The 14,373-nt window shown below is 46.4% G+C and overlaps 1 protein-coding gene and 1 long non-coding RNA gene across 2 annotated transcripts in view; one reads left to right on the plus strand and one right to left on the minus strand.

Moving 5' to 3' along the window:
• Positions 1-10,704: 10,704 nt before the first annotated feature.
• LOC148511790 (uncharacterized) overlaps positions 10,705-14,373 on the minus strand; it is a 31,113-nt gene continuing 27,444 nt past the window's right edge. Inside the window, exon 4 of the long non-coding RNA XR_015880226.1 lies at positions 10,705-11,154. This is a non-coding gene — a long non-coding RNA (uncharacterized LOC148511790). The remainder of the gene's footprint in view (positions 11,155-14,373) is intronic.
• The window catches only part of EVPL (envoplakin), a 51,041-nt gene continuing 50,929 nt past the window's right edge, over positions 14,262-14,373 (plus strand). Inside the window, exon 1 of the mRNA XM_088482525.1 lies at positions 14,262-14,309. The gene's annotated coding sequence lies outside the window, so the exon portion shown is untranslated. The remainder of the gene's footprint in view (positions 14,310-14,373) is intronic.

Below are 14,373 nucleotides of genomic sequence, written 5' to 3' on the forward strand. Positions count from 1 at the left end.
ATGAAAGTCTACGTTTCGGGGGAACATATCCCCTTCCTCAGGACCAAACACACTAAACCAAAGTGACAACTATATAGTGCAGTGGTTCTTAAACTCTGTCATCAGGACCCCAAACAGTTCACTTTTTCCAGGTCACCCAGCAGGTGCACAGGTGTATTCATTACACACTGACCCGTTTTAAAAGATCCACAGGTGCAGCTAACTCTTTCACAAGTAATTATGTGAGGAGACCTGCAAAACTGTTTGGGGTCCTGAGGACCAAGTTTGAGAATCTGATAGAGTGTATCAAAACTTACCCCCATCCCCCAGTGTGTGTATACCGGTTCCGCCGGTCATCCCTCCTATCAGATCACTTCTGGCCATGGCGCCAAAGTCTCGCTGAGATTTATTGGTAGGCTGAGGTAACAGCTGGATATCCCATGAAGTATATACCGGATTACCGGCCGGAGATCATGCACTAGGGTGCAATGAGACGAAGGGTTAACCTGCACACAGGCTGTGATGGTGAAAGCACTGCGATGAGATGAAGGGTTAACTTGCAAACAGGCTGTGATGGTAAAAGCTCTGCGATGAGATGAAGGGCTAACCTGCACACAGGCTGTGATGGTGAAAGCACTGCGATGAGATGAAGGGTTAACTTGCAAACAGGCTGTGATGGTAAAAGCTCTGCGATGAGATGAAGGGTTAACTTGCACACAGGCTGTGATGGTAAAAGCACTGCGATGAGATGAAGGGTTAACTTGCACACAGGCTGTAATGGTAAAAGCACTGTGGTGAGATGGAGGGTTAACTTGCACACAGGCTGTTGATTAGTAAAGGCACTGTGGTGAGATGGAGGTTAAACTTGCACACAGGCTGTTGATTAGTAAAGGCACTGTGGAGAGATGGAGGTTAGCTTTCACACAGGCTGTTGATAGTAAAGGCACTGTGGTGAGATAGCTCAGAAGCTCTGGAAGAAACACACTGGAAGCACGAGAACCTGGAACGAGACTCTAGTTACACTAGCGGCGACAATGATTGTTCAGACAACTACAGTCAGGTGCATAAATATTGGGACAGTGACAGAATTTTCATATTTTGGCCTCTATTCACCACCACAATGGCTTTGAAATGAAACAAACAAGATGTGCTTTACCTGCAGACTTTCAGATTTAATTTGAGGGTAATTACATCCAAATCAGGTGAACGGTGTAGGAATTACAACGGTTTCTATATGTACCTCCCACTTTTTAAGGGGCCAAAAGTAATGGGACTATCAACTCAAAAGCTATTTCATGGACAGGTGTGGGCTATTCCCTCGTTATTTCATTATCAATTAAGCAGGTAAAAGGTCTGGAGTTGATTCTAGGTGTGACATTTGCATTTGGAATCAGTTGCTGTCGACTCTCAATATGAGATCCAAAGAGCTGTCACTATCAGTGAAGCAAGCCATCATTAGGCTGAAAAATCATAACAAACCCATCAGAGAGATAGCAAAAACATTAGGTGTGGCCAAATCAACTGTTTGGAACATTCTTAAAAAGAAAGAACGCACCGGAGAGCTCAGCAACACCAAAAGACCCGGAAGACCATGGAAAACAACTGTGGTGGATGACAGAAGAATTATTTCCCTGGTGAAGAAAAACCCCTTCACAACAGTTGGCCAAATCAAGAACACTCTCCAGGAGGTAGGTGTATATGTGTCAAAGTCAACAATCAAGAGAAGACTTCACAAGAGTGACTATAGAGGGTTCACCACAAGATGTAAAACATTGGTGAGCCACAAAAACAGGAAGACCAGATTAGAGTTTGCCAGACAACATCTAAAAAAGCCATTACAGCTCTGGAACAACATCCTATGGACAGATGAGACAAAGATCAACTTGTACCAGAGTGATGGGAAGAGAAGAGTATGGAGAAGGAAAGGAACTGCTCATGATCCAAAACATACCACCTCATCAGTGAAGCATGGTGGTGGTAGTGTCATGGCGTGGGCATGTATGGCTGCCAATGGAACTGGTTCCCTTGTATTTATTGATGATGTGACTGCTGACAAAAGCAGCAGAATGAATTCTGAAGTGTTTCGGGCAATATTATATGCTTACATTCAGTCAAATGCTTCAGAACTCATTGGACGGCGCTTCACAGTGCAAATGGACAATGACCCGAAGCATACTGCAAAAGCAACCAAAGAGTTTTTTAAGGCTAAAAAGTGGAATGTTCTGCAATGGCCAAGTCAATCCCCTGACCTGAATCCGATTGAGCATGCATTTCACTTGATGAAGACAAAACTGAAGGGAAAATGCCCCAAGAACAAGCAGGAACTGAAGACATTTGCAGTAGAGGTCTGGCAGAGCATCACCAGGGATGAAACCCAGCGTCTGGTGATGTCTATGCGTTCCAGACTTCAGGCTGTAATTGCCTGCAAAGGATTTGCAACAAAGTATTAAAAAGTGAAAGTTAGATTTAGGATTGTTTAGTTTGTCCCATTACTTTTGGCCCGTAAAAAGTGGGAGGCACATATAGAAACTGTTGTAATTCCTACACCGTTCACCTGATTTGGATGTAATTACCCTCAAATTAAATCTGAAAGTCTGCAGTTAAAGCACATCTTGTTTGTTTCATTTCAAAGCCTTTGTGGTTGTGAATAGAGGCCAAAATATGAAAATTCTGTCAATGTCCCAATATTTATGCACCTGACTGTACCTGGAGCACAGGAGCCGGATATATACCCCTGGAAGCCTGCTGATAGGCCCACAGCGTCAGCCACTCAGGGAAGGAAGTACTGACATAGGGAAAGTGTCATGGCGGCGCCCATGATGGAAACTGCGATCCCCGCTCACCGGGTCGCCTGACACCACAGCTACAGGGTGAATGCTCAGCTCCTCCCACGTCACCGCACTAGCCGCCCGACTGCCCGGGAAGTCAGAGGAAGCCGGCGGGACGGTAAGGGATGGCCGATCCCCGGCTGAACTCTGACACCAGCTTGGTAAAAACCACCAATACGTTAGACTCCGCGCCTCTGCTCTGGGTTTAGGCAAATCCTACAAGTACAACCAACATCCATATAATCCCAGCTTGATTAGTGACTCATAGGTTACAACTGGGATACAGCCAGCCACATCTTACACTAGTCACCTTAACTTACTTATGCACTTTGGCCAGTGCGGTTGACTTGCTTCCATGTAAAATTTGATAGCCATGGACAGTAGTTGAATGAATGCTGCTCTCCCTGCGTATTTCTATGATCTATTTGTGCTAGCCACACCCTACAGTTGTATGGCACAAAGACTGTTTTGTGGGTCTTGACCATTCCAATCCCCCAGTGGGTCCCTCATGCCACAGTGCATACTTACACCTGCTCTTGTTTTTTTTGTTTTCAACTTGCCCTGTGTTTGCCATGCCTCCCACTCTGGCACTTAATACTAGAGGGTTGCTATAGCATACGCTTGGTCACCCACTGTTGCAGCTATTTATTTCTGTAGAATGTTTTGGAAGTCCCTGTGCACTGCATACAGTTCTGCACATTTTGATTAGTGCCATTAAGTCATTAAGGGGGAGATCTATCTAAGCTTGGAGAGAGATAAAGTGGAGAGAGTTAAAATACCAACCAATCAGCTTCTAACTCATTTTCAAACACAGGGCCTGATTCAGAGCCGGACGCTATTTGCGAACGGTCGGTCAGAAAAAGGGGCCGGCTATTTAAATTGAGCGCTCGCTCTTTGCGTACTGTTGACGCCTCTATGTCTGAGCGAGCGAACGAAACATGCGCTCGCTATTTTGTAAAGACGCCCCCTGGCCGTTTGCATCATACGTCATCTCCGTTATTTATTAGATTAATCGAGTACATCAAAAGGCGTCTGAACTGCTCGCAGTGCTTGTGGTAGGTTTTACTTCCCGCAATCACTGCGAGAAGTTCAGGCTAAAAGACAACCAAGTGACGTGGTCGATGATGCTGCTTTGTTAATTATGCACACCCATTAAATGCCCGTTTTGACCGTTTGGCACGCCTGCGTTCGGATCTCCACTCCCTGTTTTCAAGCACCTTCCCCTGTTACCACCCGCAAACGCCTCATTCTGTCACTCAAATTAGCAGGCCCTCGCTGTTTTGCGAGCGCACGATTTCCGACTGCAATGGCTGGTTGGCGCATGCGCATTACGGCCCATACGCATGAGCAGATGTGCGAACATCGCTCGGAGCGAGCGAGCAGCCGCTTATGAGCGGCTATGAATCAGGCCCACAGCCTGTAACATGACAGTTAGAACCTGATTGGTTGGTATTTTAACTCTCTCCACTTTATCTCTCTCCAAGCTTAGATAAATCTACACCTGATAGTCTTATACAGTCCCATCAGCCATTGCAGAGCTCAGACATGAGATACTGTATGCAAAGTAAGGGCTTGATTAAAAGAGGGACGCTGATGCGTTTTCGTATACAACACAGCTGTGAAAATATGCCAATGTGTTCAAAGATCACCTGAGCACAAAGACGCCCACTGCTGCCTTCTCACCTGTGTGAGACAACGAATACCTGCGCAAATATTGGTAACATCCAGAGGTCATCTTGCCCTTGTGGCAGACTCGGCAGCTCTCCTCGCACGAGGAGAGCTTTCATGCTGCCTATGCAATCGCATTGGCTAATGTATGCACCCCCATAAAACGGCGTTCTAATGTAGACTCATCTGACCACACCCCGTCACCACCCTCAAATGCAGTCCACCTGTCACTCACTTTGCAATGTATTATGTGCGTCTGTAATCGCAGTGCTATCGATGCACACGTGCAGTGCGGCTTATGCACAATGGGAAACAATTGCTCGATCTGCGTATGTAATCGCCATTGTGTTCATCTGTGAATCAGGCCCTAAGTTGCCTCGCAATACCTGGCTATGGTCTGTGATGTCCAGAAAGATATTTTACAGCTATTTAGTATTGAGATCTAGGAGCTGTAACTAACGAAGGGAGTGGTATGTAGTATACACCCTTCCAATAGGAATTTTGACGTTTGAACACACATTCCAGGTGTGAATCGGTGAAACACACGTTGTGAGTCAAACAGATTCCTTAGCTGTTTGTCACTTAACTTGTACACTATATACAAGTTATCATTCCTTTCTGTGAATAGAAGAACTTGCCTAACAGGTATTGTGACTAGACCACTTATTGCAGTCCTGTAACCCTGTGTTAATCTGGAATCGTCTGGAGTTTTACATCTCCCGAACAATGGGTCTGATTCAGAGCCGGACGCTATTAGCGCTCGCTCGTTCAGAAAAAGGGGGTGGCTATTCAAATGAACCGTTCGCTCTTTGCGGTCTGTTGCCGCCTCTATGTCTGAACGAGCAAACAAAACGTGGTCGTTTTTTCGAAGAATACACCCCCTGGCCGCTCGCATCATACGTCATGTCCGCTATTTAATAGATTAATCGAGTACATCGAACAGCGTATGAACTGCTCGCTATTCTTGTGGCTGGTTTTTCCTACCGCTATATTGCGAGCAGTTCTGACTTTAAAACAACCAAGTGACGTGGTCAATGACGCTGCTGTATTAATTATGCACACCCATAAAACGCCCGTTTTGACCTTTAAGCTGCGTTCTGAATTCCACTCCCTGTTTTCAAGCACCTTCCCCTGTTACCACCTACATACGCCTCCTCCTGTCACTCAAAATAGCAGGCATTCGCTATATAGCGAACAAACGATTTTCGTCTGCACTGACTGGTTCGCGCATGCGTATTACAAACCGTACGCATGCGCAGATCTGCGAACATCGCTCGGAACGAGCGAACGGCCGCTTACGAGCGGCTCTGAATGAAGCCCAGTGGTCCAACTTTGGAACTTAGGGCCTGATTCAGACCCGCTCGCAAGCGAGTCGATGGTGCCCTAGTGCACATGTGCACGACGGAGGGAGCTCCGTCGTGCGCATGCGCGAGACCCGCTTATCAACAGCCAAGCCGTCACTATGGATCTCGCACCAAAGGGGGCGTGCTGTCGATGGTGAGTGACAGCACTCCCCCTTTGGTGGGCGTGCCGGGGGCGTTGCTGCCAAGACGGAGACGTTTCCATGGGAATGCCTACCGTCTGGGGCCGGCCCCACTGACATCACTAGTGATGTCAGTGGGAGTGCTTTTAGCTCTGATAGAGCCAAAAGCACTCCTGGGCTTGCGGCAGCGAGACCCTACCGCAGGGTCTCGTCGCAAGCCCGATGGTCGCGATGGTCTTGACCATCGCGACCATCTTTTTGGCCGCTCACATAAGCTGTGGGTGGTCACCCACAGCTATGCGAACGGCCAGGAGGCCGCTCCAATTTTAGGTAGGATGACCCTGATTAAGAGCGAGCGCTCTTGTCAGAGCGTCCGGCTCTGTGAATCAGGCCCTTAGCTTCCTTTAGGAAGGTATATACATTGTGCATGTATTCAAATTTATCAATGTAATACACAGGATACACTATTGCGTCTATTTAGAAATATTTGCAATGTCCCTGCGAAAATTAACAATCCATATTAGTTATCTCATATGGGGCCCATACATCTGAGATTGATTGCCCCAATTCCGATTCTGCAGAGGTTGGGGAATAGGGGAAATTCAACACGTTGAACAATCTCGATTCCCCAATCCCAACTCGGCAATAGTTGGAATCAGCAAGTTGGGGATTTGTTTAAAATTTCCCAGATCCGCCGATGGAGTGACGTCTGCAGATCAGATCAGCGATAGCTGAATGGGGAAATGGGCCGTAGAGGTATGGCCTGCATAAGGAAGAGATTTATCAAATCTTGGAGAGAGATAAAGGGGTCTGCATACTAAGCCTGAGGGCTCTATTTATTAACATTATTTTTACTAAAATAAAGTGAAAAAGGGTGTTTTCACACCCTTTTCACATTATTTTAGTATCACCTAAAGTATCTAAAGGGCAATTGGAGTAGAATTCGTAAAATTCTACTCCAAGCCCTAATTATCACTTATTTTTAGTAATCAGATCACATTTCCCATAATTGTAATGGGAAATGTGATCTGGCCAAAGTTACAAAAATAAATTGGGGGGGGAAGCCCTGTGATAATAACGCCACCTGGATGTGGCGTTATCCAGGGTCTTCCCCGGTTACCGGGGTCTTCCCCGGCTCTAACGGACAGAGCAGAGCCTGGAGCCAGCCCCAGTGATCAGCTGTGTGGTCTAAACAGACCACATGCTGATACACTGTAAAAAAAAAAACTTACCTGAGTCCAGGGAGCGGTCATCGGAGCTCCAGTGATGTCTCCCAGCAGGCACTGGGGCCCGGTCGTCAACTGAGCCACAGAGGACATCACCGGAGCACCGATCACTGCAGGTAAGTGTAATTAAGGGAGGGGGGGGTCAGTGATCGCGGGGGGGCTTAGCAAAGGCTTGATACATCTCTTCCAAAGTATCAACCAATCATATACTAACTGTCATATACAGGCTGTGACATTTCGTCATCACTAAACTCTACCCAACTGGCATCAACTGTGAGCTAGTTGGAGCCTTATTGAACAAGGTATGGGTGGCCATTGACAGATCACCATTGATGGTGCCATCAGTTGTTTACATCGATGGCAGGTAACTATTGTAGTTTACACCATTCGAAAGCTATTGGGCATCTGTTCTAACAGTGTGGGAGGTGGGACTCACCGGGTGGCTGTCCAATCAGGGAAGGGTGGGACATGTCACGGGACAGTGCTAAATTTCATACTTCCTGCACCGTGAATAATTGAAATATAAACATTATATCGATGGCTGAGAACCATTGGATCTCCACCATCAATAGCACAACCATCTAACATTGATGGTTGATGGCCATACCTATGACAAGCTAATACACAGACCTAGGGGTAAATTTACTAAAGTGAGAGTTTTTAGAAGTGATGTTGCCCATACAAATTAATCAGATTCAAGCTATTATCTTCTAAGAGGTGCTAGTTAAATGTTAAGTAGAATCTGATTGGTTGCTATGGGCAACATCACTTCTAAAACTCTCACTTTAGTAAATTTACCCCCTAGAATTATCAGATAAGGTAACACAGGATGTAGCATGTGTATATGGGGTGGGGGTATAAGGCACATTCTTGAGGCTGCATAGCAGTTGAATGTTTCATAGTAAAGAAATATTTTGCAGAAACTGTGTTACTTCCTCTATACTATAGCTCAGAGTCATCATGCTGTACTAGCACATTTGTATGTTTATGCCTTGTCTGATAGTGTACATAGAGCCTGATTCTGAGGTGTGTGCAATGCCGATGTTCAGGTAGTTCAGCAAGTGCTTGCAACTGCGCATGCGCTAAATGTCCTGTACACCCCTACGACGCATGCCTGAAACGGGGTGATTCAGAGGTGGTCGCAGGTTAAGCAGTTTTATTTCTATCTGCCCGAGATGCACTGCACATGCATCCCGGTGTGTACCATCAAGAAATGCAGATCGAAATTGCATGGTGGTGGAGCCGCTACTGCAACTGCGTCCACCTCTGAATCACCCCCACAGTGTACTCTCAAGTGATGGCCGTTCCTGGGTGGTGACTGGGAGGTGGCCAGAAGTGAATGGGCATGTTAAAGGAGTGTTGCGGGTGTGCCAGTGAAATTGGCTGCATTCCCAGACACACAGCGTCTGTCACAGAGGCCATGTTCAGACAGAGACACTGCACCTGCCATAGGGCTGGTGCAAGTGTTGGTGGTACACCGATGGTGGCATGTCCCTAATTACCAGTGGTGTTACAGCGTGCAGAGACACTGAAAGTGGGCTTGTCAGTGCTTGCTCATTCAGTCGCAGGCATCTACACCAGAGGAAGGCTAAAACTAGCATTTGCATATTATCGCAGTCACAGCTTCGGCAACGGACACAAGAGTGGACGCAGCAGTGTCCACCTCTGAATCAGGCCCAATATGTGGGTGCACTCTGTGACCATAGAGAAAACACTTATTATAGACAAAATAAGTCTCAGTAACACTTCTGGGGTCACATTTAGCCCAGCACTTCCCGCTATAATCAGAACAAATGCTACAGTCATTCAATATATCAGAGCCTCAAAGTTTCATTCCTGACTTCATTCCTTTCATTCTTTCTACAGTACTATCATTAAGGACCTGACTCACAGGTGCCTGCAGTGTCCCTGGCTCACAGGTGCCTGCAGTGTCCCTGGCTCACAGGTGCCTGCAGTGTCCCTGGCTCACAGGTGCCTGCAGTGTCCCTGACTCACAGGTGCCTGCAGTGTCCCTGGCTTACCTTTCCGCCGGGTCACGATTCTGCAGCTTCTGGAATTGAATATGGGGATAAGTTGCACGCGCCCGATACTTTATCCCCAGCCAAACCTCCGATGTGGAGCGAAAAGTCCAGACCTTCACTCCAAATTGAATCCCCTCCTATGTTTCTTAAAGTAAAAGTAATATCTGCTGTCCAGTGCTGCCTTGCCGTTTTCCCTGCCCTCCTCCATGATCTTGACAAAACCAGTTATGAAAAGGTAGAAGGAGAATACAATTTATGCCATATTTGTTTTGTCCTGTGAGTGCTGACCCTACTGTCTATACATATAAGTATATTTCCATGACCGCAACCTCACAGCACACAGGGCCTGATTCAGATTTGGGAATAGAGTAAGATAGAGCAAGTAACTGTGTTCCTGGACAAAACATGTTGCAATGCAAGGGGCAGGGCCGTAGCTAGGGTAGTGCGGCCGGTGCCATCGCACAGGGCACCACAAGTCAGGGGGCGCTGTTTGTGCCTGTCAAATTTCTGTTTATTATCATTCTCACTTGCAGCTTCCTCTTATTTCATCCCCAGCATCTCCTGGCCTCCCCTATCTCTTCCCTGGTCCTTCCCCATCAGGCCATTCCCCTTATTTGGGTGCATTATGTCCCTTTGAAAAATGAGGGGGGCGCCAATGCTCTTTCTAGCACAGGGCACCAAAAAGTCTAGTTACGGCTCTGGCAAGGGGCATACATGCCTACTCTCCCAGAAGACGCGTAAGGCTCACGATTTTTCGGGTAACTCCCTCGCACCCCCCAGTAGAGTAGGCACTTCTCCTGCATTCCTGCCCACTTCCTAGTGAAGTTGGCAGCATCAGGAGAACTTCCACATCGATCGGGAGTCTTCGGGTAGAGGGCGGGGCTTAATTACACAATTACACAAGAATTGCGTCATTTGGTCTCACCCCCTATTTAAATATGTGCAAATCATGGCAACTGACTGCGCGAAGACGGAGCTTAATGGCGCAACACTTCAGGCCACCCCCATTGGCGCCCACTTGCTTCTCTTCCCCGGGAGGAGAAAAAAAAAAGTAGGTAAGGATGGCAAGGGGTGCAACTACATACATTATTTTGCATGTGGGGTAAATACTGGCTGCTTTTGCATACTGTACATCCCACAAATGCTGGACAGTTTTATTTTACACTGCAATTTAGATTTCAGTTTGGACACATTCCTCCCAAATCTAAATCCCTCTGCACATTTTACATCTGTCCCACCTGCAGTGCAGCACGGTTTCACCAAGATGCACAGTTTCTTGCTCTTTCATATACCCATTAACAATATTAGAAATGAACCTCTATATACCCCTGCCTATACCTTCTGAAAACCTTCCTATAAACCTCTAAACACAACGCTAATTGCGTACGCAGTATGACCGCAAATAAAGACAGGAGTGGAATCTGTGGTTCCAAGGCACAAGTATTATTCAGGTAAAAGTACAGTCAGTTACACGCTATGATCTGTTTACAATAAGCACAAATACAATGAGAGAGACAGAGAGAGAGAGACAAAGAGAGAGACACACTTTAGGCGCAAAAGGAAATTATACAGACCCCAAGTAACAGTATACATACGCTGCGCCTCTGGACCCAGAGATAGACCTCAGACTAGAGACCCTCAGTTCATACAACCTTCAGCATGGACTCCTAAACCAGTATATGGGCACATGTATTTATTCCCCCCCAGACTAAAGCAGGACAAAGGGAAATTTCCTGCTGATATCATTGGTTCCCAGAGGAGAAGCATATGTTACGGCACATTTAACAGGTTGTTTCAAATAGACTTTCCCTGCCTCTAACAGCCGGAGTCTTTCTGGTAACGCCTCCTGTAACATTTCATCAGCTGTTAAACATTTTGGTGCTTGTAAGTTCTGCGATCCGTAACTTGAGTTTGCATGATGCGATCTCTCCACCGATAACACCGGGATGCTGTAAAAAGCGTATGCATCAGAACGAGACCAAACACACCTTGCTTATCATGTATAATACCTTAGTTATCAAAAACCTTTATTTCTTAGCATTTAAACTAACTTAACCAACTTGAATCATACATTTTGTTGCTTATGGAACCTTATGTGTGAATATGAAATGTGTGAGTATTCGGGGTTTGATATAAAGACATATTTAATGTGTGTGTGAGGATAAGTGCCTTGTCTCTAACATTTTAGCATGCTGGGCCAGATAGTTCTACATCTCCTGTCAGCAGGCCCTCCCACCTTTCCTGTGTCATTGCAGGAAGCTTGCTTATTTATTTTAGCCAGACCACCCGTAGCGAACAAACACTATGCAGGAAACTTGTCTACGCAAGCCAGTTGTCACCTGGCCACTTGCTTCATATGATAATGGTCACAGATGCCTTCGCATGATGCTAATGATATTATCACCACATGTACTAAAATGTGAGTTTATCTAAAATGGCGCTTAGGCGGCCATTCGCAAAATGGCGTCTTGCAATCGCATTTCTAAAATAGAGTCTTGCGGCCAGTCGCAAGATGGCGTCGCTGTGATTGAATTTTAAACTGAACTTGTCTTACTCAATTATTCAGCTTCGACACCATTTTCCACCAAAAAAACCCAGATCTGACCTGGGTTTTTGGATATGGTTCCAACCCAGGTCAGACCCTATTTAAACTGCACCTTCGATCTGAGTTATTCCCAAGGTCAGCCCTGTTCGCACTGAACCAGGGTCTGCCATGCTAAACTTGGGGTCATAGAATGTGGGAGGTGATGCTTCACAACCACCAATCAGCTCATTTTAGGCATGACCCAGGTTGGATAACCCAGGTCGCGCCGTTTACGCTGCACCATTACTCGGGTCCATCCTGAGTCCGATTCTGGTAGCTACCTGGGTTGGATTCCCGGGTTACTTTTCAGGGATCCTTTTACACTGAGCGGCGACCCGGGTAGACCCAGCAATAAGCCGGGTCATTGCAGCAGTGGAAAAGGGATATTACTCTATTCCCAACTCTGAATCAGGCCCACAGATCTGTATCATCTGTCTGTCTGATTAGTGAGCTGCACACTGAATTATAAAGTTACTGTTATTAATACTAAACTATTTGTAAGGTATGCTGATGCAGAGTTGAACACATCCACCTGCGACGCATACCAGGACACAGTGCGAATTGAGCGTAAGCCATACTTGCCAACTTTTGAAAACTAGTTTCAGGGAGATTATATTCGATAGTAGAATGTGCTGCGCCATTGAGGGGGCGTGTCATGCTCCACCAAAAAGGAGTATCTAGCTCCACCTATGGGCATATCTTTTCACTCAAGGGTGTATCCTGCAGTGACAGGTGAAAACTGTAGTACTACATAGCAGCACAGGCAGGGTAGAGGGGTATGGAGAGGCAGGATAATGCTTGGTGGGAAGGGGGAATGGGGGGTGCAGTCACACATATACAGTCCACACATATACACATACATGTAGTCCCACACATACATACAGTCCCACATGTATACACATGCACAGTCATATACATACATACAGTCCACACATATACACATACATACAGACCGACAACCACAGTCATATGTATAAACATACAATAGTACACATATACAATGTCACACACATACAGTCACACAATTATACACATAAATATATACAGTCATACACATATGCACATAAATTACACTTATACAGTCACACACATACATAACACATACACACACATACGGTCACACACAAATACACATACATATGTACTGTACTGTCACATACATAGATATAGTGATAATTATACACAGTGTCCCCCCTTCTTGTTACTACCTCTGCAGTTCTCCTCTCTCATGCTGATTGCATCCTGCTGTACATGGGTCCATGTAGCCCCACGGACTTCTCCCTTCCTCTTCCCTTCACTGTTTAGTTCCTACAGCACACAGTGCACTTTTGCACTACACAACTGTAAAATCAGAGGCAAGGGGCTCCGATAGAGGGGGGCTCGGGGCACCAACCCCCTGTGCTCGCCTCCACTCCCCTTAATCCTGATCTGGACACCTGTTATTACTACACTACTCTACTGGTCTCCTGTCTCCTCCCCATCTCTGCTCCTCCCGGTTATCTTTGCCCACAGCGCAGCTCCCATCATAGGAAACCCCCTTCCCCCCACCCCGAGCACTAAACACTCCTACCTACAGTATTAATAACTTACTTAGGCAGGGGGGAGAGAAGAAGCCGCCGCTGAAGCAGAAGAGAACACATCTCATCTCTGCCTGCACACTGACAACTCAGGCTCTGCTGGCTTCTGCTTCCTTCTTGGGTGAGGCGGCCGACGCAATCCACAACCCTGCGGTGCGCGGCCAGTCTATTTGACATACTGATGTCGGATTGTAACCCGGCCTTTGTCACATGTGGACTTGCGCACGCACAGTCCGATTTCAAACGAGGCTGTGGTGAATGCGGGGGATTTTATAAGTGTTGCGGGGAGCGGGAGGCTTGTTAAGAAAACGGGAGCCTCCTGCAAGAAGCGGGAGGGTTGACAAGTATGGCGTAAGTAAGTATGTGGAATGCAGTGATATGGATTTATAACACGTATACACTTATGGCTGAAGATGCGGAACTGAGTGATGGGACATTCTCACCAAGGCAGAGTTCAATTAGAATGTTTGAGCCCCATATTGTTTTACTCTAAAGGTGTGGTACCTAATACTGTATGCCCCTTGCACATATTGCCTAACATGTGCCACATTATAGGCAAATCCCAAGATGATCAGGTAACTTCTACCTTATACCTTTAATATACTATAAATACTGATGTCACTGTGAAGCTGAAAGAGTTCTGGAGTTATTCCCACTTGGAACAGTAGCACTTCCTCTCTGCTAATATCCAGAGTCACAGTGCTACTTTCTTACTGTCACCTATATTTAGCCTGCCTTCTTCTGTTCTGAACTTCTCTCTCACCTGAGACACCGCACCCTAGTCCTTACCACTCCCATTCTCTGTGTGCTGGAGGAATACCAATCATTCTTTCTCAATTCTGTCCTACCTGCTTGTTTTATTTTCTGGGCCTGGAAGAAGAAGGAGGAGAGGGAGGAGAAGGAAGCGTGCAGGGCAGTAACTTTGCCCCACATCCAGGATCAGGTATATGAGAGTGAAAGAATAGCTGTCCCCCTAAAGACACTGCAGTTCCTACATGTACTGGAGT

Source organism: Taudactylus pleione, unplaced genomic scaffold (genome assembly GCF_031769625.1).
Source record: "Taudactylus pleione unplaced genomic scaffold, aTauple2 ptg000290l, whole genome shotgun sequence".
NCBI lineage: Eukaryota > Metazoa > Chordata > Amphibia > Anura > Myobatrachidae > Taudactylus > Taudactylus pleione.